Source organism: Salmo salar, chromosome ssa27, assembly GCF_905237065.1.
Source record: "Salmo salar chromosome ssa27, Ssal_v3.1, whole genome shotgun sequence".
Lineage (NCBI taxonomy): Eukaryota > Metazoa > Chordata > Actinopteri > Salmoniformes > Salmonidae > Salmo > Salmo salar.
The window spans coordinates 31,787,501-31,815,147 of record NC_059468.1 but is presented as its reverse complement, the minus strand read 5'-3'; the positions used below and the strand labels follow the sequence as shown (position 1 = coordinate 31,815,147).

Here is a 27,647-nt window from a genome sequence, read left to right as displayed (position 1 = left end):
CCCCGCTCGGGCTCTTTTCAGGTCTCAATCTAGGGTAGCAGAAACCAACAGGGATTTGGTGACATGGGACAGTATATCTTCAGCACCACCTGACTGGCTGACTATGACTGACTGTATGGCTGGCTGGCTGACTGTATGGCTGGCTGACTGACTGACTGTAAGGCTGTATTCCCATTTTCATCCCTTCAACTAGAAGTGTGCACTTGTTCACTCAACTCATATATTTACAAGCATGTCTCTGTCTGACGCTGTCTTTCTGTCTGACTCTCTCTCTCTCTCTTTATTTCAATTGGAAAATAGACTTATGCTTTGGCTATTCTTCAGAATAGTCTCAATTCATAAGAGCTTAGTTAGTGAGCTACTATTGTTTAATAAGCCTTTAGAACTAAAGCTCTTGTCTAAATGCACTGTATTCACACATGAACCATTGTGTAGGTTTATGGTTGTTATGACATTAAAGCTCTACAGCACAAATTACTGGGTCTCTTCTCCTATTCACTTTACTGTAGTAGCGTTCCAAATGGCACCCCAATTCCCTATAGAGTGCACTACTATGACCAGAGCCCTATGCCATTTGAGACGCACGCTGTGTGTCTGTTGGAGGCGCATCATCCTGTTGTTGGGCAAGAAGAAGAAGAGTGTACTGGCACGAGAAGTGCAGTCGCAATTATTATGTTTTTGTTTGCTGGTTCCGTCAGGGGGAAGAGGATTAGTTTATTTTAGGCTTGGGTTGTGTGTTTTTTTTCTTCTCCATAAATGAGTGAAGCTAAGCGTTATGCGACAGTATTGTGCTTGCTTAATCCCTCTGCTCTTTGACTCCAATTATTGATTTGTAAAAAATATACACTACCGTTCAAAAGTTTGGGGTCACTTAGAAATGTCATTGTTTTTGAAAGAAAAGCTTATTTTTTTTACCATTAAAATAACATCAAATTGATCAGAAATGCAGTGTAGACATTGTTAATGTTATAAATGACTAGTGTAGCTGGAAACAGCTGATTTTTAATGGAATATCTACATAGACGTACAGAGGCACATTATCAGCAACCATCACTCCTGTGTTCCAATGGCACGTTGTGTTAGCTAATCCAAGTTAATCATTTTAAAAGGCTGATTAATCATTAGAAAACCCTTTTGCAATTATGTTAGCACAGCTGAAAACAGTTGTTCTGATTAAAGAAGCTATAAAACTGGCCTTCTTTAGACTAGTTGAGTATCTGGAGCATCAGCATTTGTGGGTTCGATTACAGGCTAAAAATGGCCAGAAACAAAGAACTTGCTTCTGAAACTCGTCAGTCTATTCTTGTGCTGAGAAATGAAGGCAATTCCATGCGAGAAATTGCCAAGAAACTGAAGATCTCGTACAACGCTGTGTACTACTCCCTTCACAGAACAGCGCAAACTGACTCTAACCAGAATAGAAAGAGTAGGAGGCCCTGGTACACAACTGAGCAAAAGGACAAGTACATTAGTGTCTAGTTTGAGAAACAGACGCCTCACAAGTCCTCAAATGGCAGCTTTATTAAATAGTACCCGCAAAACACCAGTCTCAACGTCAACAGTGAAGAGGCGACTCCGGGATGCTGGCCTTCTAGGCAGAGTTGCAAAGAAAAAGCCATAAGGCCAGCATCCCGGAGTCGCCTCTTCACTGTTGACGTTGAGACTGGTGTTTTGCGGGTACCATTTAATGAAGCTGCCATTTGAGGACTTGTGAGGCGTCTGTTTCTCAGTCTAGACACAAACTAGACACTGTGATCAGTTTGCCTTTTCAAATGATCAACTTGGATTAGCTAACACAATGTGTCATTGGAACACAGGAGTGATGGTTGCTGATAATGGGCTTCTGTATGCCTATGTAGATATTACATAAAAAAAATCTGCCGTTTCCAGCTACAATAGTCATTTACAATATTAACAATGTCTACACTGTATTTCTGATCAATTTGATGTTATTTTTCTTTGAAAAACAAGGACATTTCTAAGTGACCCCAAACTTTTGAACGATAGTGTACATATAGGTAACTTTTGATAGCTCTAGTTGGCTGTACATGTGCCAAAACTCTGGTATTTTTCATCCTATAGCTTGTTCTCCATATTTTTAAATTGTGAGCCAAACGTAAGAATCACATTACATATCGTATCGGCACCTAAGTATCATGATAATGTCGTATTATGAGGTTCCTGGCAATTGCCAGCCCTAGTGGATGAACTGACGGAGATAACCCAATGAGAAACCGGGGTGCTGTAATAAGCCCATATTGACTTTGGCTCAGTGAGTTAAGCAGGCTATTGCTTTCTGAATGGCAAGTGATTATGAACTCAAACTCATTGACTTAGGATCTGCTTTATTTACTTCACAGAACTGTAAGCCTTTTGCCTCTTGTTAGCACCAATATAAATACTATACGAAAAGACTTGATGGGTGACATTTTTTTTCATTGGGCCATGTATGATCTTCTGCTTGCTGTTCATAGGCTAGGCTACATCCCACGAACAAAATGCTAAATGTTGCATTCAACAGTTTTCTAAGCAGTTTCGTAAAGAGTTTCTCTCTCTGTTTCGAAAAGTTTGTCTCTCTGTTTCGAAAAGAGTTTGTCTCTCTCTGTTTCGAAAAGAGTTTGTCTCTCTCTGTTTCGAAAAGAGTTTGTCTCTCTCAGTTTCGAAAAGAGTTTGTCTCTCTCAGTTTCGAAAAGAGTTTGTCTCTCTCAGTTTCGAAAAGAGTTTGTCTCTCTCTGTTTCGAAAAGAGTTTGTCTCTCTCTGTTTCGAAAAGAGTTTGAGCGACCATTTCTACTTCTGGTTTGGCCTTTTCGAGCTGCATCCTGCAGTTCACCACAGTGGAATAAGTAATGATAGACTACGAGCATCAGGGTTTTCTCTGCGGTCTGTCGAGTCATTTTAGCCATTTGAGGAAGTGGCATCTCTCATTTTTGTTTTTAACATCCTATTCAGAATCAGGCTGTGTTTAACAATACATCCTTCTTCCCTTCCTTGAAGAAATCTCTGTAACATGGCTAGTTGGTTGAAGGTGATATGATAGAACCATTGCTTATACCTAACTATTTTTGTTATTGTACAGTTATTACTAGCGTCATGTCAAGGGGGTGTACTTGTAGATCAAGTTGCCTCACGCTCCAGCAACAGGAGATGGGCTCCTCCATATGGGCCGTTCTGGCTCGGACAAGGCTTACTTGCTTAGAGTACATCAGCTATTAGTAGGGCTGTCAGAGTTAATCAGTTAAATTGGTGTAATTTTAGTGCACACTTTTTTATCGTGATTAGTCGCATTGTCTGAAAGGGTTCAAAATACACTGAAAACAATCAAAATACCTAATATATACAGTACCAGTTAAACGTTTGGACACACCTATTCATTTCAAGGGTTTTTCTTTATTTGGACTATTTTCTACATTTGTAGAATAATAGTGAAGACATCAAAACTATGAAAAAACACATGGAATCATGTAGTAACCAAAAAAAGTGTTTTTTTTTAAAAAAGGGGAGATTCTTCAAAGTAACCACCCTTTGCCTTGGTGACAGCTTTGCACACTCTTGGCATTCTCTCAACCAGCTTCACCTGGAATGCTTTTCTAACAGTTTTGAAGGAGTTCCCACATATGCTGAGCACTTGTTGCCTGCTTTTCCTTCACTCTGCAATCCAACTCAACCATCTCAATTTGGTTGAGGTCAGGTGATTGTGGATGCCAGGTTATCTGATGCAGCATTCCATCACTCTCCTTCTTGGTAAAATAGCCCTTACACAGCCTGGAGATGTGTTGGGTCATTGTCCTGTTGAAAAACAAATGACAGTCCCACTAAGCGCAAACCAGATGGGATGGCGGATCGCTGCAGAATGCTGTGGTAGCCATGCTGGGTAAGTGTGCCTTGAATTCTAAATAAACCACAGGCAGCGTCACCAGCAAAGCACCCCCACACCATCACACCACCTCCTCCATGCTTCACGGTGGGAACCACACATGCGGAGATCATCCGTTCACCTACACTGCGTTTCACAAAGGCATGGCGGGTGCAACCAAAAATCAAATTTGGACTCATCAGACCAAAGGACAGATTTCCACTGGTCTACTGTCCATTGCTCGTGTTTCTTGGCCCAAGCAAGTCTCTTCTTCTTATTGGTGTCCTTTAGTAGTGGTTTCTTTGCAGCAATTCGACAATGAAGCCCTGATTCACGCAGTTTCTTCTGAACAGTTGTTGAGATGTGTCTGTTACTTTAACTATGCAAGCATTTCGCTACACCCACAATAACACCTTCTAAACACGAATATGCGACCAATAAGATTTGAGTTGAAGCATTTATTTGGGCTGCAATTTCTGAGCCTGTTAACTCCTCCAATGAACTTATCTTCTGCAGCAGAGGTAACTCTGGGTATTTCTTTCCTGTGGCGGTCCTCATGAGAGCCAGTTTCATCATAGCGCTTGATGGTTTTTGTGACGGAGCTTGAAAACTTTCCAAATTCATGAAATTCTCTGGATTGACTGATCTTCATGTCTTGAAGTAAAGATGGACTGTCGTTTGTCTTTGTTTATTTGAGCTGTTCTTGACATAATATAGACTTGGTCTTTTACCAAATAGGGCTATCTTCTGCATCTTTTGTATACCACCCCTACCTTGTCACAACACAACTGATTAGCTCAAAAGCATTAAGAAGGAAAGAAATTCCACAAATTTACTTTTAACAAGGCACACTTGTTAATTGAAATACATTCCAGGTGACTAGCTCATGAAGCTGGTTGAGAGAATGCCAAGTGTGTGCAAAGGGTGGCCACTTCGAAGAATCTCAAAAATAAAATATTTTTTTGATTTGTATAACACTTTTTTGGTTTCCACATTATTCCACTATGTTATTTGATAGTTTTGATGTCTTCACTATTATTCTACAATGTAGAAAATATAAAAAATAAAGAAAAACCCTTGAATGAGTAGGTGTGTCCAAACTTTTGTCTGGTACTGTACATCTAAAAATAACAATACCATGTCAAAACAGGTTGACATTGTGATTTAAAGAAAGTGTGCTTCATCAATTTACCACATTTTGCTAACCATTACTTTGGACAAAATCAAGACGCCAATATACTTGTAATGCTTTTTGTATAAAGAAATCTTAAATTACAGATCAATTTGAGCAAATTCTGAATCATACGGGAAGCCACAGAATACAGCCAAATATATAGAAACATCACAATTGGCAGCTAAACAGTGGATTCTACCAGGACAATCAGTCCTATGGACTAGCCTACATGGTTTCTGCTAGCACTGAGCTGTGTGTGCCAGATAAAGTGAAAGTAGAGGCTGAGGCACCACTGTAGAGAGAGGGTAGTATTGATTTTGCCCTACAGTTACACGCACTGATTGCACAATGTTCAAATAGTGCTGTTGGACAGGTTACTTAATGCATTGTTTTTTTCCCCCAATGGAACCAGTGTTTCATAAGCTTATCTGTGTCATTAAGGGTTTATTAATGGAATATGTTCATTTAAAAAAAAAAATGTAAACAGTTTTTTTTCTGCACTCATCAGAAAAGCCGCCCACTTATTGAAGCACTGCACTAGAGGGAGTGGGATGAGAGAGAGATCATGATCGGCCATGGTCACTCCACTATGGTAGTGGTTTTCTCCTAATGAATGGAGGTTTTTCTGCTGTTGGTCATTCCTGATATTCCTACGCCTATCCCACCTCTACATACCACCACCCGTGTCCTCCTCCCCTGAAAGGACAATAGAAATAGTCCCCTGTTCCCATGACTCCCTCCACAGACCAACCAAAATGCCCCATTCATTCCAGGCCTACTGTAGGTCACGTGAACCAGGAGTGCTTTTGTGTGCTGTGTGGTCCCACCCCCTCTTCCCACCCTCTCAAAGAAGAAGGGTCGAGCCGAGCGTGCATTTAAATTTTCCGGGTGGCTCGCCCCCCTTGGAGGATGCCCTGCAGGAGCAAAAGTCAGCGAGGTTTGATGAATACCCCTCAAGAGGAAGAGTGGGTCAGGAAAGTCACTACCACTTTCCATGTTTCCCCCTCAAGTGCTCATGTTGTTCCTTGTCAAGTTGTTCCACCTGATGATGTTCCACTTGATGGTGTTCCACCTGATGTTGTTGAGACTGAGAGAACCAGAAACACAAGTGCTACTCAAGTCTCTAAAACAGCAATGTACTTTTAAATGACTTGATATTAAACATCTGTGCTATGGTTTTCACACCTATAGCGACATAGTAGAAAGCACATTTTTATTCTGCTATTATGGCTTTCCTTTGTTTAGAAACGGATGGCACAGGGGTGTTGTGTGTTCAGGGCCTAACCTCAGCAGTGTGGAGACATGGTAGAGTGAGGGGTATTGTGTTTTCAGGGCCTAACTGATCTAGCAGCAGTATGGGGACATGGTAGAGTGAGTTTAATTGAGGTCAAACACATTATAAAGCATTACAGTGAGACTCATAAAATCCAGGCCTCATACAGTAGTCATCTACTGCCTTGGCATCCTCAGGCCCTATGAGGCTAATAAACGCGGTCCTCTTGATAGTATTCAGATGTGTGTAAACCCCATTTTCTACAAGGGCAATATACTGTAGCTCAATGTCTTTTTTTGTTGTTGAAATATTTAATTTTGTCTTTTTTGAGGACCCAGATTTATTTTTTTTCCTGACCTGAGTAGGAAAAACTCTAGACCCCCGTGATGAGATCCAGATAGGCCTGCTGGTGGTCGTGCTGTGTGATAAGAGCTCACTTTCCATATCCCCGAGCTGCTCCTCCTCAAACATGCTGGACCTACTTTCCAAGCCCCTTCACTACTCTCCCAGCTATGTTGATTACACATCACTGTTAGCCAAGAGCCACGATAGCCTTGAATCTTCTGGGAGTATCCCAAATAGCACCCTATTCCCTACATGGTGTACTACTTTGACTAGAGCTCCTATGGGCCCTTGTCAAAAGTAGTGCACTATATATGGAATAGGCTACAATTTGGGATGAGCCCTGGAGGCTGGAGTCTTCTGGGGAAACGGTCACTGACAGCATCATTTGGTTGGTTTATCCCCTCCATCTCTCCCTGGATAAGTGGAGATCATTTTGGATATAGAAACCACTGTTATCAGAATTGGGTTTGATTTATATACAGTCCATACAATCTTGTTCTGTAGAAGGTCAGACCGAGGTCTCTTCCCTAATCCTGTGAAATTGGAAGAGGAAAGTAAGGGTCCTTTTGACAGTGTTCCTTAAAAGGGTCCTTTTGATAGTGTTCCCTAAAGCTAAACTTGAGGTATTATTAAGTGTGAGATCCAGAGTTGCTTTTGATAAAATCCTTGTAACGTCTGTACACGCTACGGGCCGAGGCGTTTGATGTTGTACTCCTTCCCTCTACAAATAAGAGCCGTCCATTTTGCGTTTCAGTAAATGTGGTGAGAATATTATTGTCCCCTCTCCAAGCCCTAGTTGGTTTGTTTCTTTCTCACCTACTCCGTACAAGTCTTTATTGGGTTTGACAGACACTGGTGACTGAGTCAGATTTGCCTCAGATTCATGCATAGCGCTCATTGTTCGAGACTAGGGCTGTGGTGGTCGGCGATTGTCAAGCAAATAACTGTCGGTCTCACGTTAATTAACAAACACATTTAGCATCTGGCTTCCACACAGCCTACAAGCCACTGATGCAGACCTTTGGAACATCTACATTTTAAAAAGTACACTGCTCAAAAAAATAAAGGGAACACTAAAATAACACATCCTAGATCTGAATGAATGAAATAATCTTATTAAATACTTTTTTCTTTACATAGTTGAATGTGCTGACAACAAAATCACACAAAAATAATCAATGGAAATCCAATTTATCAACCCATGGAGGTCTGGATTTGGAGTCCCACTCAAAATTAAAGTGGAAAACCATACTACAGGCTGATCCAACTTTGATGTAATGTCCTTAAAACAAGTCAAAATGAGGCTCAGTAGTGTGTGTGTGGCCTCCACGTGCCTGTATGACCTCCCTACAACGCCTGGGCATGCTCCTGATGAGGTGGCGGATGGTCTCCTGAGGGATCTCCTCCCAGACCTGGACTAAAGCATCCGCCAACTCCTGGACAGTCTGTGGTGCAACGTGGCGTTGGTGGATGGAGCGAGACATGATGTCCCAGATGTGCTCAATTGGATTCAGGTCTGGGGAACGGGCGCGCCAGTCCATAGCATCAATGCCTTCCTCTTGCAGGAACTGCTGACACACTCCAGCCACATGAAGGGCTGTGCGGCCCCCCAAAGAAATGCCACCCCACACCATGACTGACCCACCGCCAAACCGGTCATGCTGGAGGATGTTGCAGCAGAACGTTCTCCACGGCGTCTCCAGACTCTGTCACGTCTGTCACGTGCTCAGTGTGAACCTGCTTTCATCTGTGAAGAGCACAGGGCGCCAGTGGCGAATTTGCCAATCTTGGTGTTCTCTGGCAAATGCCAAACGTCCTGCACGGTGTTGGGCTGTAAGCACAACCCCCACCTGTGGACGTCGGGCCCTCATACCACCCTCATGGAGTCTGTTTCTGACCGTTTGAGCAGACACATGCACATTTGTGGCCTGCTGGAGGTCATTTTGCAGGGCTCTGGCAGTGCTCCTCCTTGCACAAAGGCGGAGGTAGCGGTCCTGCTGCTGGGTTGTTGCCCTCCTACAGCCTCCTCCACGTCTCCTGATGTACTGGCCTGTCTCCTGGTAGCGCCTCCATGCTCTGGACCCTACGCTGACAGACACAGCAAACCTTCTTGCCACAGCTCGCATTGATGTGCCATCCTGGATGAGCTGCACTACCTGAGCCACTTGTGTGGGTTGTAGACTCCGTCTCATGCTACCACTAGAGTGAAAGCACCGCCAGCATTCAAAAGTGACCAAAACATCAGCCAGGAAGCATAGGAACTGAGAAGTGGTCTGTGGTCACCACCTGCAGAACCACTCCTTTATTGGGGGTGTCTTGCTAATTGCCTATAATTTCCACCTGTTGTCTATTCCATTGGCACAACAGCATGTGAAATGTATTGTCAATCAGTGTTGCTTCCTAAGTGGACAATTTGATTTCACAGAAGTGTGATTGACTTGGAGTTACATTGTGTTGTTTAAGTGTTCCCTTTATTTTTTTGAGCAGTGTATAATAAATCCATGTTATATAGCCTACACCTTCACAATAAATCCATTATTTATTTTAGACAGGTCTAAAGAAGCATGATATGAAGAAAATGTAGTCTATTTCAGAAGAACAGAACAGCATACGCTGAGTTGTCCTTATGTTAGATCCTGATGTGGGTATGCCAAATGGCTGTGGGCTACACTAGTTCATTTAGCAGACAAGATTAGAGTTATTAATGTAACTTTAGTTGTTCTACAAACGTTGGGCCATATGTTTAGATTTTTAATACATTTTAAGTGTGCATGATACGACTCCTAATGATTTGAAAAAAGTTGCTTGAAAGGCATGAGCTCTGCTCTGTTTTTTGCGCAGGCTGTACACACTTCATTAGTCTCTCATTCACGATTTGACAAGCACTTGATAATGCCTAGAATTCCACGGCGGCATCCCGTTTGTGGCCGTAATGCACCCTAAAAAAATCCATGCCTTTGTTGTGCCTTTCTCCCTGAGTGCTGTGCGCTCTCCATCACATGATCGGATCTTTCTCACAGGCTACAATTGAAGACAGACACATCGGGGATGCAACTGTGCGCGTCCTTATCCAATTCCGAGGTGCATATTGAAGATATTGGAAAAATTGTCCACATTCACTTTTCGTCAGCCAACAAGATAAGTAGGCCTAACGAATAGCAAAAGCACAAGCCTATGTCAATCTACTGTCCCCCATAGTACAAAAGTCGACCTATTCTGTGCAAGAAATAAATAAAAAGTGGGATGCAATAGATCGCAAATTAATTCAACCACTAGCATAAAAAAACAAAAAAATGTACGCAATGTGGCTGACACAACAGATCAGAACGTTTAGCTTAAAAATGTATAAACTATTAGGCTGTTTCTTCACATTATAAGCGCAGCAATGCGCACATGGTAGCAGGCTATAAGCGTGAATGTTCCATTAGCTTGAAAATAACATTATCAAAAGTGACTGCAAATGCGATTATGAACGTAATCCTTTTACTATAAAGGTGCATTTCTATGGTGAATTATCTTCCCCAAACTTGAAACTCACGCGCTGCTTATGTATGCCAGTTAGACTCTAAACCTCTTGTAAAGCGGATTAATGTGCTTAATTTTAAGAAGTTTTTTGGCCACTTTAGTTGTGATACAAACCTTATAAAAACATATAGGCCTATGGGCTAGGCTACATGGGGTGTGCAACTATGATTTGAAAAAGTCACAAAAAATGGCTTTCTTATGCTTGGTATCATTCACAAGTGGTAATAAACTCAGCAAAAAAGAAACGTCATCTCACTGTCAACTGCGTTTATTTTCAGCAAACTTAACGTGTAAATATTTGTATGAACATAAGATTCAACAACTGAGACATAAATGGAACAAGTTCCACAGTCATGTGACTAATAAAAATTGAATAATGTGTCCATGAACAAAGGGGGGGGGGGGGTCAAAAGTAACAGTACTGCAGTGCATCTCCCCCTCATGGACTGCACCAGATTTTCCAGTTCTTGCTGTGAGATGTTACCCCACTCTTCCACCAAGGCACCTGCAAGTTCTCGACATTTCTGGGGGGAATGGCCCTAGCCTTCACCCTCCGATCCAACAGGTCCCAGACGTGCTCAATGGCATTGAGATCTGGGCTCTTCGCTGGCCATGGCAGAACACTGACATTCCTGTCTTGCAGGAAATCACGCAGAGAACGAGCAGTATGGCTGGTGGCATTGTCATGCTGGAGGGTCATGTCAGGATGAGCCTGCAGGAAGGGTACCACGAGGGAGGAGGATGTCTTTCTTGTAAAGCACAGCGTTGAGATTGCCTGCAATGACAACAAGCTCAGTGCGATGATGCTGTGACACACCGCCCCAGACCATGACGGACCCTCCACCTCCAAATAAATCCCGCTCCAGAGTACAGGCCTTGGTGTAACGCTCATTCCTTCGACGATAAACGCAAATCCGACCATCACCCCTGGTGAGACAAAACCGCGACTCGTCAGTGAAGAGCAATTCTTGCCAGTCCTGTCTGGTCCAGCGATGGTGGGTTTGTGCCCATAGGCAACGTTGTTACCGGTGATGTCTGGTGAGGACCTGCCTTACAACAGGCCTACAAGCCCTCTGTCCAGCCTCTCTCAGCCTATTGTGGGCAGTCTGAGCACTGATGGAGGGATTGTGCGTTCCTGGTGTAACTCAGCAGTTGTTGTTGCCATCCTGTACCTGTCCCGCAGGTGTGATGTTCGGATGTGCCGATCTTGTGCAGGTGTTGTTACACGTGATCTGCCACTGCGAGGATGATCAGCTGTCCGTCCTGTCTCCCTTTAGCACTGTCTTAGGCGTCTCACAGTACGGACATTGCAATTTATTGCCCTAGCCACATCTGCAGTCCTCATGCGCCTCCTTGCAGCATGCCTAAGGCATGTTCACACAGATGAGCAGGGACCCTGGGCATCTTTCTTTTGGTGTTTTTCAGAGTCAGTAGAAAGGCCTCTTTAGTGTTCTAAGTTTTCATAACTGTGACCTTAATTGCCTACCGTCTGTAAGCTGTTAGTGTCTTAATGAACATGCACCTGTGGAACAGTCGTTAATTGTTCATGGTTCATTGAACAAGCATGGGAAACGGTGTTTAAACCCTTTACAATGAAGATCTGTGAAGTTATTTGGATTTCTAGTAATTATCTTTGAAAGACATTGTCCTGAAAAGGGGACGTTTGGTTTTTTTCTGAGTTTATATCATTCACAAGTGATAGGCTAATATTTTCACCCATCAGACCATTCTTGATTTAATATTGTCTTTACTTAATACTAAATAATATACAGTATGTGTGACATTTGTTTTGATTTAGAATGGACCATTATCATGCACCTGTCTTGAAAGGGGCAGCGGGGAAAAATACATGTCATCTATGCACTTAAAAAGCTGATTGAGGTGTAACGGCTGTCTAAAGAAGCAGACCAAGGCGCAGCGTGTTGAGTGCTCATATTTAATTTTAATCGAGACACTTTGAACAAAACAAGAAAATGACAGCCAAACAGTTCTGTCAGGTATAACAAAACACTAAACAGAAATTAACCACCCACAAACCCCAAAGGAAAACAGGCTGCCTAAGTATGACTCCCAATCAGCGACAACGATGTACAGCTGTCCATGATTGAGAGCCATACCAGGCCAAAACAAAGAAATACAAAGCATAGAAAAAAGGACATAGAATGCCCACCCAAATCACACCCTGACCAAACCTAAATAGAGACATAAAAAAAGCTCTCAGGTCAGGGCGTGACAGGAGGACCGTTTTACCGTGATTCATTTACCTGTCAGCCAGGTAGGCAATAATCCAGTTGTAAATATAAGCAATCAGCTTAACCTCTTGGGGCTATGTGGGACGCTAGCGTGCCACCCGTGGTGCACCCTATCAACAGCAGGTGCATTTCAAGAGCGGCAAATTTGAAACCAAATAAATGTCAAAATTCAAATTTTTCAAACATACAACTATCTTACACCCTTTGAAAGATAAACATCTCCTTAATCTAACCACGTTGTACGATTTCAAAAAGGTTTTACGGCGAAAGCATAAAGTTAGATTATGTTAGGAGAGTACATTGACAATAGCTGTGTGTAATGTTTTGTCAATTCAAAGACAGGCGTCACCAAAACCATAAAACCAGCTAAAATGATGCACTAACCTTTGACAATCTCCATCAGATGACACTCCTAGGACATTATGTTAGACAATGCATGCATTTTTAGTTCTATCAAGTTCATATTTATATCCAAAAACAGCGTTTTACTATGGCGTTGATGTTCAGGAAATCATTTCCCTTCAATAACCGGCAGTCAAGTCAGCACCACAAATTAAATAATTAAAATTAGAAAACATTGGTAAAATATTATATTGTCATTTAAAGAATTATAGATTTACATCTCTTGAACGCAATCGACTTGCCAGATTTAAAAATAACCTTACTGGGAAATCACACTTTGCAATAATCTGAGCACTGCGCCCAGAAAAATACGCTTTGCGATACAGACAAACGGCCATGTTGGAGAGATCGAAAATACTATGTAAATAATCCATTACCTTTGATTCTCTTCATCAGATGTCACTTCCAGGAATCCCAGGTCCATAACGAATGTAGTTTTGTTCAAAAAAGCTCATCATTTATGTCCAAAAAGCTCCGTGTTGTTAGCACATGATCTAAGCCCGCCGGACTTCACTTCATGAACGAGGGGAAAAAATATATTTACGTTCGTTCAAACATGTCAAACGTTGTATAGCATAAATCATTAGTGCCTTTTTAACCAGAACATGAATAATATTCAAGGTGGACGAATGCATTCTCTTTTAAAACGTATTGGAACGAGGGTACCCAACATGACCTCGCGCCAGAGTCTAATCGGCCATCACCGTTCCAAGGCTCTTGTTCGGTCAGATCTCAAAGTAGAAGACTGAAAACACTTTGTAAAGGCTGGTGACATCTAGTGGAAGCAATAGGAAGTGCCAAAACATTAATCAGCCCCTGTGTGTTTCAATGGCATAGGCTTAAAGGTAATTCAACACATCAGGTATCCACTTCCTGTCAGAAAATGTCTCAGGGTTTTGCCTGCCAAATGAGTTCTGTTATACTCAGACACCATTCAAACAGTTTTAGAAACTTTAGGGTGTTTTCTATCCATATATAATAAGTATATGCATATTCTAGTTACTGGGTAGGATTAGTAACCAGATTAAATCGGGAACGTTTTTTTTATCCAGCCGTGAAAATACTGCCCCCTAGCACCAACAGGTTAATATTAGGAAAGTTGAGAAATAAATATAGTAGGCCTAGCCTATAGGAAGCTGATGGGATCCTCCTTTTTTTAGTAGAGGCCATCACTCTGTTTTCTCACACAATTGCATAGCCTATAGAAATGTTACGCAACATGAGCTCATGGGCTCTCATGAAGTATTTGATTAGACTTTTCAATTACATTTGCATTGATGTCAGAGTGATTAGAGGGACAATAGAGTGCTGAGTACCAGGCAGTTAGCAAGTTTGGTAGGCTACTAATGACCATGAGCAGCATCAGAGCTTGGAGAAGCCTAATTACCGTGACTACGTGGAATTTGACTGCCTTCATGACTCGTGACCGCCGGTGTGGGGCGGTAATGCGGTCACCGCAACAGCCCTATTCAAGACACTTGATTTTCACTCTTTCACACGCGCACACAAATTTGTGCTTTGGCTGTGTCTTAAGTTAACCCCCTTGCTGGCTGTTCTGATTGGCCTTCTGCCCACAGTGTTTGTGTCTGAGTTTTAAGTGTTATTGTCACGTGCACAAGTACAGTGAAATGCCTTTCTTTCACGCTCTTTTCCAACAATGCAGTAATCAAAATCAGTAGTAAAAATATTCTACTGTAAAGTGTGTGTCTGTGCGTGTGTGAGAGAGACCTGGTTTGTGTTGCCTGCTGAGCTGATGAGCCCTGCAGCAGAAGGTCACACAGTCAGAGTGACTCACTGAAGCCTGTGAGTCCTGTCTGTCTCCTGCTCTCGCTCTGCCCCCCCCAATTCGATTTCATTTCAAAGGGCTTTATTGGCATGGGAAACATATGTTTACGTTGCCAAAGCAAGTGAACTAGATAATAAACAAAAGTGAAATAAACAATCAAAAGTGAACAGCAAACATTACTCTCAAGTTTCAGAAGAATAGACACATTTCAAATGTCATTATGTCTATATACTGTACAGTATTTTAACGATGTGCAAATAGTTAAAGTACAAAAGGGAAAATAAATAAACTATCTCTCTCTATCCCTACACCCACTCTCTCCCTATATCTCCCCCTCTCTCTTTATTTCTCTCTCTCCCCATCTCCCTACGCCCCCCTCTCTCTTTCCCTGTCCTCTAACACTCTCTCCATCAGTTCATCATCCTCTGTGACTGTCTGGCAGCAGGAAGGCCTTTCAGTCTACAAACTCCTAATTGAGCTCCACTGTTATGTTTAAAGCTCATAGCCCTGACATCCCTGTTGAGAGATATTGCCTTATGTAATCAGAGATGGCATATTATTTTTAAATCTAAAGGGATCTGGGTTTGAACACTGCACATTTATGTTCTGCTTAGAGAGACAACCTGTGACATCATCTTATGTAATGTCTGTTTCAGTTGGTGTACACTACAGGCTCTAAATGTGTCCCAAATTGCACCTTATTTCCTATTTAGTGCACTACTTTTGAACAGGGTCCGTAGAGCACTGTGTAGGGAATAGGGTGCTTAGGGAATAGGGTGCTGTTTGGGATGCAACCTCTTTTAAATTTTTTGCATTTATTTAACCTTTTATTTAACTAGGCAAGTCAGTTAAACTAATTCTTATTTACAATGACAGCCTACCCCGAATTCCCCTAACCCGGACAACGCTGGGCCAACTGTGGGACTCCCAATAACAGCCTGGAATCGAACCAGGGTCTGTAGTGCTGCCTCTAGTACTGAGATGCAGTTCCATAGACCGCTGCGCCTCTCTCGGGAGCCCTCTAAATGCACTGATTTAGCAGTTGGATTATAGAGCATAAAATGTTGTGTTAGGAGGCCCCGTTATGGATTGACTATAACTACACCGGAAGGATACGCTGACATTTAACACTCATCATAGACCAAAACAATGTTGTGATTGGGTAACTGATGCCTATGTGTAGGCTGGGAGAGTTCCAATGGGAGATGCATCATATCACATCTCATTCTTTAAACAAAAACACCCTCAGCTACTAGCTACTAGCTACCATTGTATTATTTTAACAGACAACATACTAGCTAGTAAAGCCCGTGTTATGTGTGCTGCTTGGTATTTGCAGTTAGAGAACTTTTGTTGTGTGGGCGTGTTTCCACTCTGGAAGCACAGTTACTTTTTTATCATCTTCCCACAGAGCATCCCTAACCGTGTGACATTCCTTCCCTGTCAAGGACTCTTCTGAGGGGGGAGTCCCCCCTATTCTCCCAGGCCCCCCCAAGGCTTCTGCTCGGGAGAGTTTTGGGAGGAACAGAACAGTACAGTACATTGCTGTAGGCTAATTGGTTTCCTTAGCATAATCGGCTCATCTCCATGGAGACGGCGGCTAACTAGTGCTCTGCAATAGCTCTGTGGTGAGCAGGGCTGGAGGAGGGAGCAGGCCGTTTTTAGAACTGTCGTGTGGAAAAGTACTTTGGGGAGTGATGAAGTAGTGCTGGTGTACTTAGAAAATAGTTTGGCTCTGTGTTGCTGTGTGCAGCCCTGGCTACACCCTGAGAGAAGAGTAGCTTTCCATACCCAAATGCTCCAGTGAGATCTTCCAGCTCTTTAAATGAGTTAGCCTGCTAAAACATATGTTATGACAGCAACTCCTCTGGTTTTGTGGTATCTAGAATTGTGTAGCTACACGGTATGTGAATCGCGACCGCTCAGTCTTGTCAATTAGCATAGCAGAAGATTTCCCCCTCGCACGGGATTGCACTGAATGTAGGCCCCAACTGCTGAAACACAAATGACCCAATAAGGTGTAGTGAAATCCCAGCTAACACAGAATGTTCCTGCGACTTTCCCTTATATATTCTCTTTAACGTATTAACGTTTTACATATAACGCTGCCACAATGTTCTGGGAACCAACATTTGTTAGCTGGGATATATGTACCTGTCTGACAACCTATGATCTGTTCTGTCTGGGACAATTGTATAATAACAATTGTAAATGTCAAACAGGTGGTCGTGTTAAATGCTGTGAAAGGAGAGATTGTGGTGAAATGTTAGATGTCTTATGAAACACATTATGTGAAACGGCTGAGCTCATTTGCTCTGTTGACCTACCTGCCTCCTCTTCTCTTTCTTTCTCTCCCTTCCTCCATCTCTCTTTCTGCTTAGTCTCTGAGGCCTTGTTGACCTACCTCCCTCATCCTCAATCTCTCTCTCTTCCGCCATTCTCTCTTTCGCTCTTTCTCTCTCCATCACTTTCTCCACCTCTCTCTCTGTGTCTCTGTGTCTCTGGTCTCTGTGGCCTTGACAGCTCAGATAATCAGAGAGCCAGATGAGTTAGCTTTGAATCTGATCCCAGGTAAAAATCTGCTAGAAAACAGACTACTACAGTATTTGGCTTTGTGGTAGAGATGAGTAGGGACTCGAGGGAGTTGGGGCCTCACTAACCCTACGGTGGGTTAAACATATGCTGTGTGTCAGACTTCACACACTGACACTGGCCAACTAAGACGTCAGCCCCCGACACTTGTAATGGGTGCAGTGAAGCAGCTGTAAGCACCAGACCTGGGTTCAAGTAGCATTCGTCTTCTTTCAAATACTGTATCTGCTCTTGATTGAGCTTGCCTGGCACAATGGAACCAAAGGAATAGTCCCGAAAGTGCAAACCCCACCATGATAACGTTCCAGGTAGACAATCAAATGCTCAAAGTATTTGTAAAGATTTAAAATACCATTTGAACCCAGGTCTGGTCAAGCTTCACTGACACTTCCCAACTAAGACGTCAGTCCCAACGCTTAGTTCAATGAGGCTGTAATGTTAAGATCCTGTCAGGTTTTGGCTCATTCTCCCACCACCGTGCGAGTTGTGCTTATAGTCTATGGCATCAGTGAGACAATAGGGCAGCCAGAGGTGGAAGTGAGAGCTTGGTTATGTCCCAAATGACACCCTATTCTCTATCTAGTGCATTCCTCCTTACTGATGCACTAGAGATGGGCCCTTGTCAAAAGTAGCGCACTACATAGGGAATAGGATGCCGTTTGGGACGAAACCCTAGTGGTAATGGAACATGGCTCCCTCTGCTCAGAGCTCTGACTAGACTATGTTGACACCACACCAGGGTAATGTTCAGTAGGCAAACACTGTGGAATGTTCCAGATAGAAATGACATGAATAGAGCTGGCGTGATTCCTTATTGTACGTATTAGAGAGGCATGTTTATTCTAAATAATGTATTTTCTATCTGAACGTTCCCCGACTGTTGTACCCAGCTGAATGCTGACCAGTACATGTAGTAGTAGAGTATAGCTGTGTGACACAATGTTTTTCAGGTTGAGGTAACTTCCTGTGAGCAAGGCGTATAGTCTGTTTCTCCAACGGTTGTCTCATCTTTTAATTTTTCCGCTTTTTTTCACCGTTCTATTTTGCTACAGACCTGTTTCCTCTTCTCTAGACAAACGCCTACTTCCTCCTTCTGTTAACCTCTCTCTCTTTTGCTTTTTTCTGTCTCTGTGCCCAAGGAGAGGCACTGTGAAGTTTAGTTTGAAACCCTTGTTCTTGTGACTGCTGAACCTCGAAGGATGCTTATTGTATTTGTGGCTAGCTAGTGTTAGTGGAGATTTTGCTTAGTTTTGTTGTGGATTTGAAAGAAGACTTGTTGGAAGACGTGTTGGACCCGCGGGTTGAACTCGCTACCTGCTTGTCGTCAAGGTTTCCGGGTGAGTCCCCGGTCTTCTCTTCTTGTTGTGTACTCGCTACTCAGGCTGGAGTAGGGTGTGTTGGGCCGAAGGGTGTGGCCCTCATTTTAGGGCCCTCCTCCTCTGCCCTCCTCACCCCCTGTGCCCTCTAACACCGCTGGGCACTGAGCCTATTCAGACTACAGAATTATAATAATTATAAATCACAATACCAGGACAGCCATTCTGTACCCATGAGTTTAACCCCCCTGGGCACTGAGCCTATTCCGACTACAGAATTATAATTATTATAAATCACAATACCAGGACAGCCAGTGTACCCAGGAGTTTACCAGTTTGGTTTCCCCTGACAGGTCATCTATGAAATAGATTGTTATTATAATCTCTGCACAGGGGGATTTAATTGTGAGGAAAATGAGTGGGATGGAGTTACACCACCTAAAGGATGACAGACCTCATACTGTTGGAATTCAATAAATGTTTATTGAAAATAGTTTTGAAAAAACAATTCATTTTTAGACAACTACATAACAGACAGAAATCGAAATAAAAGCATTGGCTGTGCAGCTCATTAGATATGGATTTGGCTGTTATAGTTGTTTAGTCACACCTTTGGATTAACACAGACGTTTTCTATGACTCATTTATTTTATTCAGGATGGTGACAAGGAAATGTATATTGTTGCTGACTCACTTTGTTATTGGTGAACCCCTTTGGTTTCACAGCTTGGGGTCACTGTTTTTATTACACTACCCCCCCAGACTTGTAAGACCTTGTCTGCATCCCAAATAGCACCCTATTCCCTACCAAATGGCACCCTATTCCCTACCAAATGGCACCCTATTCCCTACCAAATGGCACCCTATTCCCTACCAAATGGCACCCTATTCCCTACCAAATGGCACCCTATTCCCTACCAAATGGCACCCTATTCCCTACCACATGGTACCCTATTCCCTACCACATGGCACCCTATTCCCTACCAAATTGCACCCTATTCCCTACATAGTGCACTACCTTTGACCAGAGCCGTATGGGCAGTATAGAGGGAATAGGGTAATATTTGCATCCCAAATATCACCCTGCAGCATGCATCGCTCCGTTTCACACATATCAACACTGCTTCCACGATGGTACAGTTCATAAATACACAAAGTTTAGAGAATTACTGTCCCCTCAGCAGGCGTATTGTGTGCCTCGGCTGAGTTAATACAGTGCTGTGAGAGCTGTTGTCGGCCCTTTGGCACAGACTACTGACAGGATATCCTGCTTTCTGCACCAGAAACAAGGGCATGTTTGTGAAACAAAGCGGCCTGTTGACAGAGACAGTTACTAGTAGTTGTAGTACTGTAGCAACCTGCTGAGACAGTGTAGTAGTAGTCTGCTGAGACAGTGTTGTTGTAGTAGTAGTAGTAGTAGTAGTAGTAGAAACCTGCTGAGGTGGTAGTAGTAGTAGAAACCTGCTGAGGTGGTAGTAGTAGTAGAAACCTGCTGAGGTGGTAGTAGTAGTAGAAACCTGCTGAGGTGGTGGTAGTAGTAGTAGAAACCTGCTGAGGTGGTAGTAGTAGTAGAAACCTGCTGAGGTGGTAGTAGTAGTAGTAGTAGTAGAAACCTGCTGAGGTGGTAGTAGTGGTAGTAGTAGTAGAAACCTGCTGAGGTGGTAGTAGTAGTAGTAGTAGTAGAAACCTGCTGAGGTAGTAGTAGTAGAAACCTGCTGAGGGGTGGTAGTAGTAGTAGTAGTAGTAGAAACCTGCTGAGGTGGTAGTAATAATAGTAGTAAACCTGCTGAGGTGGTGGTGGTAGTAGTAGTAGAAACCTGCTGAGACAGTAGTAGTAGTAGTAGTAGAAACCTGCTGAGGTGGTGGTGGTAGTAGTGGTGGTAGAAACCTGCTGAGACAGTAGTAGTAGAAACCTGCTGAGACAGTAGTAGTAGTGGTGGTAGTAACCTGTTGAGGTAGTAGTAGTAGTAACCTGTTGAGACAGTAGTAGTAGTAGTAACCTGCTGAGGTAGTAGTAGTAGTAGTAACCTGTTGAGACAGTAGTAGTAGTAGTAACCTGCTGAGGTAGTAGTAGTAGTAGTTACCTGCTGAGACTAGTAGTAGTAGTAGTAGTAGTTACCTGCTGAGACAGTAGTAGTAGTTACCTGCTGAGACAGTAGTAGTAGTTACCTGCTGAGACAGTAGTAGTAGTTACCTGCTGAGACAGTAGTAGTAGTAGTAGTAGTTACCTGCTGAGACAGTAGTAGTAGTAGTAGTAGTTACCTGCTGAGACAGTAGTAGTAGTAGTAGTATTACCTGCTGAGACAGTAGTAGTAGTAGTAGTAGTAGTAGTAGTAGTAGTAGTAGTAGTAGTAGTAGTAGTAGTTACCTGCTGAGACAGTAGTAGTAGTTACCTGCTGAGACAGTAGTAGTAGTTACCTGCTGAGACAGTAGTAGTAGTAGTAGTAGTAGTTACCTGCTGAGACAGTAGTAGTAGTAGTAGTAGTAGTAGCAGTTACCTGCTGAGACAGTAGTAGCAGTTACCTGCTGAGACAGTAGTAGTAGTTACCTGCTGAGACAGTAGTAGTAGTTACCTGCTGAGGTGGGTAGTAGTAGTAGTAACCTGCTGAGACAGTAGTAGTAGTAGTAGCCTGCTGAGACAGTAGTAGTAGTAGTAGCCTGCTGAGACAGTAGTAGTAGATGTAGTAACCTGCTGAGACAGTAGTAGTAGTAGTAACCTGCTAAGGTGGTAGTAGTAGTAGTAGTAGTAGAAACCTGCTGAGGTGGTGGTAGTAGTAGAAACCTGCTGTAGTAGTAGTAGAAACCTGATGAGGTGGTAGTAGTAGTAGAAACCTGCTGTAGTAGTAGTAGTAGTAGTAGTAGTAGTAGTAGTAGTAGTAGTAGTAGTAGTAGTAGTAGAAACCTGCTGAGGTGGTAGTAGTAGAAACCTGCTGAGGTGGTAGTAGTAGTAGTAGAAACCTGCTGAGGTAGTAGTAGTAATAATAGTAGTAAACCTGCTGAGGTGGTGTAGTAGTAGTAGTAGTAGTAGTAGAAACCTGCTGAGGTGGTAGTAGTAGAAACCTGCTGAGGTGGTAGTAGTAGTAGTAGAAACCTGCTGAGGTAGTAGTAGTAATAATAGTAGTAAACCTGCTGAGGTAGTAGTAGTAATAGTAGTAGAAACCTGCTGAGACAGTAGTAGTAGTAGTAGTAGTAGTAGTAGTAGTGGTAGTAGTAACCTGTTGAGACAGTAGTAGTAGTAGTAACCTGCTGAGGTGGTAGTAGTAGTAGTTACCTGCTGAGACAGTAGTAGTAGTAGTAGTAGTAGTTACCTGCAGAGACAGTAGTAGTAGTAGTAGTTACCTGCTGAGGTGGTAGTAGTAGTAGTAGTTACCTGCTGAGACAGTAGTAGTAGTAGTAGTAGTTGTTACCTGCTGAGACAGTAGTAGTAGTAATAGCAGTAGTAGTAGTAGCAGTTACCTGCTGAGACAGTAGTAGTAGTAGTAGTAGTAGCAGTTACCTGCTGAGACAGTAGTAGTAGTTACCTGCTGAGGTGGTAGTAGTAGTAGTTACCTGCTGAGGTGGTGGTAGTAGTAGTAGTAGTTACCTGCTGAGACAGTAGTAGTAGTAGTAGTAGTAACCTGCTGAGACAGTAGTAGTAGTAGTAGTAGTAGTAGTAGTAGTAGTAGTAGTAGTAGTAACCTGCTGAGACAGTAGTAGTAGTAGTAGTAGTAGTAGTAGTAGTAGCCTGCTGAGGTAGTAGTAGTAGTAGTAGTAACCTGCTGAGGTAGTAGTAGTAGTAGCCTGCTGAGACAGTAGTAGTAGTAGTAGTAGTAGTAACCTGCTAAGGTAGTAGTAGTAGTAGTAACCTGCTGAGACAGTAGTAGTAGTAGTAGTAGTACTAGTAGTAACCTGCTGAGACAGTAGTAGTAGTAGTAGTACTAGTAGTAACCTGCTGAGACTAGTAGTAGTAGTAGTAGTAACCTGCTGAGACAGTAGCAGTAGATGTAGTAACCTGCTGATATAATAGTAGTAGTAGTAGTAGTAGTACTAGTAGTAACCTGCTGAGACAGTAGTAGTAGTAACCTGCTGAGACAGTAGCAGTAGATGTAGTAACCTGCTGATATAATAGTAGTAGTAGTAGTAGTAGTAGTAGTAGTAGTGCTAAGGCAGTAGTAGTAGTAGTAGTAACCTGCTGAGGTAGTAGTAGTCTGCTAAGACAGTAGCAGTAGATGTAGTAACCTGCTGATACAGTAGTAGTAGTAGTAGTAGTAGTAACCTGCTGAGGTAGTAGTAGTAGTAACCTGCTGAGACAGTAGTAGTAGTAGTCTGCTGAGACAGTAGTAGTCTGCTGAGACAGTAGCAGTAGATGTAGTAACCTGCTGAGACAGTAGTAGTAGTAGTAGTAGTAGTAGTAGTAGTAGTTACATGCTGAGACAGTAGTAGTAGTCTGCTGAGACAGTAGCAGTAGATGTAGTAACCTGCTGAGACAGTAGTAGTAGTAGTAGTTACCTGCCGAGACAGTAGTAGTAATAGTAGTAGTTGCCTGCTGAGACAGTAGTAGTAGTAGTAGTAGTAGTAGCCTGCTGAGACAGTAGTAGTAGTAGTAGTAGTAGTAGTAGTAGTAACCTGCTGAGACAGTAGTAGTCTGCTAAGACAGTAGTAGTAGATGTAGTAACCTGCTGATACAGTAGTAGTAGTACATGTAGTATCCTGCTGAGACAGTAGTTGTAGTAGTAGTATCCTGTTGAGACAGTAGTAGTAGTAGTAGTAGTAGTAGTCTGCTGAGACAGTAGCAGTAGATGTAGTAACCTGCTGAGACAGTAGTCGTAGTAGTGTGTGAGTGCATCTGCACGCACAGTGAGGCGAAGACTTTTGGAGGATGACCTGGTGTCAAGAAGGGCAGCAAAGAAGCCACTTCTCTCCAGGAAAAACATCAGGGACAGACTGATATTCTGCTAAAGGTACGGGGATTGGACTGCTGAGGACTGGGGTAAAGTGATTTTCTCTGAATCCCCTTTCCGATTGTTTGGGACACCCGGAAAAAAGCTTGTCCGGAGAAGACAAGGTGAGCGCTACCATCAATCCTGTGTCATGCCAACAGTAAAGCATCCTGAGACCATTCATGTGTGGGGTAGCTTCTCAGCCAAGGGAGTGGGCTCACTCACAATTTTGCCTAAGAACGCAGCCATGAATAAAGAATGGTACCAACACATCCTCCGAGAGCAACTTCTCCCAACCATCCAGGAACAGTTTGGTGACGAACAATGCCTTTTCCAGCATGATAGAGCACCTTGCCATAGGGCAAAAGTGATAACTAAGTGGCTCGGGGAACAAAACATCGATATTTTGGGTCAATGGCCAGGAAACTCCCCAGACCTTAATCCCATAGAGAACTTGTGGTCAATCCTCAAGAGGAGGGTGGACAAACAAAAACCCACAAATTCTGACAAACTCCAAGCATTGATTATGCAAGAATGGGCTGCCATCAGTCAGGATGTGACCCAGAAGTTAATTGACAGCATGCCAGGGCGGATTGCAGAGGTCCTGAAAAAGAAGGGTCAACACTGCAAATATTCTTTGCATCAACTTCATGTAATTGTAGTAACCTGCTGAGACAGAGTAGTAGTAATAGTAGTAGTAGCCTGCTTAGTTAGATAGTGTAGTAGCCTGCTGAGACAGACAGGTTGTAGTAGTAGTAGTAGTAGTAGTAGTAGTAGTAACCTGCTGAGACAGACAGGTGGTGGTAGTAGTAGTAGTAGTAGTAGTAGTAGTAGTAACCTGCTGAGACAGACAGGTGGTAGTAGTAGTAGTAGTAGTAGGACCTGCTGAGACAGACAGGTAGTAGTAGTAGTAGCCTGCTGAGACAGACAGTTAGTAGTAGTAGTAGTAGTAACCTGCTGAGACAGACAGTTAGTAGTAGTAGTAGTAGTAGTAGTAGTAGTAGTAGTAGTAGTAGTAGTAGTAGTAGTAACCTGCTGAGACAGACAGTTAGTAGTAGTAGTAGTAGTAGTAGTAGCCTGCTGAGACAGACAGGTAGTAGTAGTAGTAGTAACCTGCTGAGACAGACAGGTAGTAGTAGTAGTAGTAGTAGTAGCCTGCTGAGACAGACAGGTAGTAGTAGTAGTAGTAGTAACCTGCTGAGACAGACAGTTAGTGTAGTAGTAGTAGTAGTATATTAGTAGTAGTAGTAGTAACCTGCTGAGACAGACAGTTAGTAGTAGTAGTAGTAGTAGCCTGCTGAGACAGAGTAATAGTAGTAGTAGCCTGCTTAGTTAGTGTAGTAGCCTGCTGAGACAGACAGGTAGTAGTCTGTGTAAGAAACAAAGGCCACAGAGACAGGCACAGTGAGTTATCATTGCCTACGAGACGGAAACACACACAGAGAGAGATGGAGTGACACAGAGACACACACATGATGAAACACCCGCTACAATTACGACACCATCACACACGCAAGAGACACATTGAAGCACTTGCTTCAAGCCAGTTCACACACGCCACGCTCTAGCCATGCTTTCAGTGTCCTGTTACACCATGAGGGAGTGTCTCACACAAACACACACAGTAGGTCTAAGTACTGTCGTTTTTATTCACACAGAAGAACCCACAGGAAAATCCCTCGTAAGAGCTCATTGAAAGTTAGATTTATTCTCTTTGCCCTGTGAAACTGTGCCCACATACCCCTATCAGAGTTCCCCCTGGGTGGTAGACACAGGCAGACAAACAATGAATAATTAAGGAGGAAGAGAAACAGAAAGAGAGGAGGGCACTGGAGGGAAACGTGGCAGAGCTGCAACAAAAGGGAACAGGACGTGTAGTGAGTGACAGGCAGCAAATTCAAAGTTGAACGTCATTGTGAGAAATCATGTGGAGAAATCATCAATTAATAAAACATGCTCATTCCCTCTACCAAAGAGCATCTCTTTTAGTCACACCCAGCTTGCTAAAGACAGTCGGCAATGACAGACAGGCACACACACACACACACACACACACACACACACACACACACACACACACACACACAGGACAGCAGTGGAGAAGGTGGAACGTTTTAAGTTCCTGGGCGTACACATCACAGACAAACTGAAATGGTCCACGGACACAGTGTGGTGAAGAAGGCACAACAGCCCTTCTTCAACCTCAGGGGGCTGAAAAAAATGTGGCTTGTCACCGAAAACCCTCACTAACTTTTACAGATGCACAATTGAGAGCATCCTGTCGGGCTGTATCACCGCTTGGTACGGCAACTGCACCACCCACAACCGCAGGGCTCTCCATAGGGTGGTGCGGTCTGCACAACGTATCACCGGGGGCAAACTACCTGCCCTCCAGGACACCTACAGCACCCGATGTCACACGAAGAAAAAAAGATAATCAAGGAAAATAACAACCCGAACCACTAACTGTTCACCCCGCTTCCATCCAGAAGGCGAGGTCATTACAGGTGCATCAAAGCTGGGACCGAGAGATGGAAAAACAGCTTCTATCTCAAGGCCATCAGACTGCTAAACAGCCATCACTAACACAGAGAGGTGGCTGCCTACCTACAGACTTGATATCATTGGCCACTTTAATAAATGGAACTAGGCACTTTAATAATGGCACTTTAAGAATGTTTACATATCTCGGATTACTCATCTCATATGTACACTACCGTTCAAAAGTTTGGGGTCACTTAGAAATGTCCTTGTTTTGAAAGAATTTTTTGATTTTTAAAGTCCATTAAAATAACATAAAATTGATCAGAAATACAGTGCAGACATTGTTAATGTTGTAAATGACTATTGTAGCTGGAAACGGCAGATTTTTAATGGAATATCTACATAGGCGTACAGACATCCCTTATCAGCAACCATCACTCCTGTGTTCCAATGGCATGTTGTGTTAGCTAATCTAGCTAATCTAAGTCTATCATTTTAAAAGGCTGATTAATCATTAGAAAACCCTTTTGCAATTATGTTAGCACACCTGAAAACAGTTGTCCTGATGAAAGAAGCAATAAAACTGGCCTTCTTTAGACTAGTTGAGTATCTGGAGCATCAGGATTTGTGGGTTCGATTACAGGCTCAAAATGGCCAGAAACAAAGAACTCACCAGTCTCAATGTCAACAGTGAAGAGGCGACTCCGGGATGCTGGCCTAATTTGATGTTATTTTAATGGATTTTTTTTTTTTTAGCTTTTCTTTCAAAAACAAGGACATTTCTAAGTGACAACAACAACAACAACAGCAACAACACAGTTGAAGTTTACATACTCTTAGATCGGAGTCATTAACTCGTTTTTCAACCACTCCACAAATTTCTTGTTAACAAACTATAGTTTTGGCATCTATTATTATTTCACTTATAATTCAGATTATTTCTCTTATAATTCACTATATCACAATTCCAGTGGGTCAGAAGTTTACATACACTAAGTTGACTGTGCCTTTAAACAGCTTGGAAAATTCCAGAAAATTATGTCATTGCTTTAGAAGCTTCTGATAGGCTAATTGACATAATTTGAGTCAAATGGAGTTGTGGATGTATTTCAAGGCCTACCTTAAAACTTGGTGCCTCTTTGCTTGCCATCATGGGAACATCAAAAGAAATCAGCCAAGACCTCAAAAAAGAAATTGTAGACCCCCACAAGTCTGGTTCATCCTTGGGAGCAATTTCCAAATGCCTGAAGGTACCACGTTCATCTGTACAAACAATAGTACGCAAGTATAAACACCATGGGAAAACGCAGACATCATACCGCTCAGGAAGGAGACGTGTTCTGTCTCCTAGAGATGAACGTACTTTGGTTCGAAAAGTGCAAATCAATCCCAGAACAACAGCAATGGACCTTGTGAAGATGCTGGAGGAAACTTGTACAAAACTATCCATATTTCACAGTAAAACGAGTCCTATATCGACATAACCTGAAAGGCCGCTCAGCAAGGAAGAAGCCACGGCTCCAAAACCGCCAGAAAAAAGCCAGACTACGGTTTGCAACTGCACATGGGGACAAAGATCATGATTTTTGGAGAAATGTCCTCTGGTCTGATGAAACAAAAAATATAACTGTTTGGCCATAATGACCATCATTATGTTTGGAGGAAAAAGGTGGAGGCTTGCAAGCCGAATAACACCATCCCAACTGTGAAGCACAGGGGTAGCAG

At 42.8% G+C, this 27,647-nt stretch overlaps 1 protein-coding gene across 5 annotated transcripts in view; it reads left to right on the top strand.

Annotated features, from left to right (window-relative positions):
• The window catches only part of elmo1 (engulfment and cell motility 1 (ced-12 homolog, C. elegans)), a 180,025-nt gene that overhangs the window by 16,111 nt on the left and 136,267 nt on the right, over positions 1-27,647 (top strand). For 3 of the 5 annotated variants that reach the window (XM_045709172.1, XM_045709171.1, XM_014178477.2), the window contains exon 1: positions 18,248-18,540. The exons of 1 other annotated variant lie outside the window; for it this stretch is intronic. The gene's annotated coding sequence lies outside the window, so the exon portion shown is untranslated. 5 annotated transcript variants of the gene reach the window in all.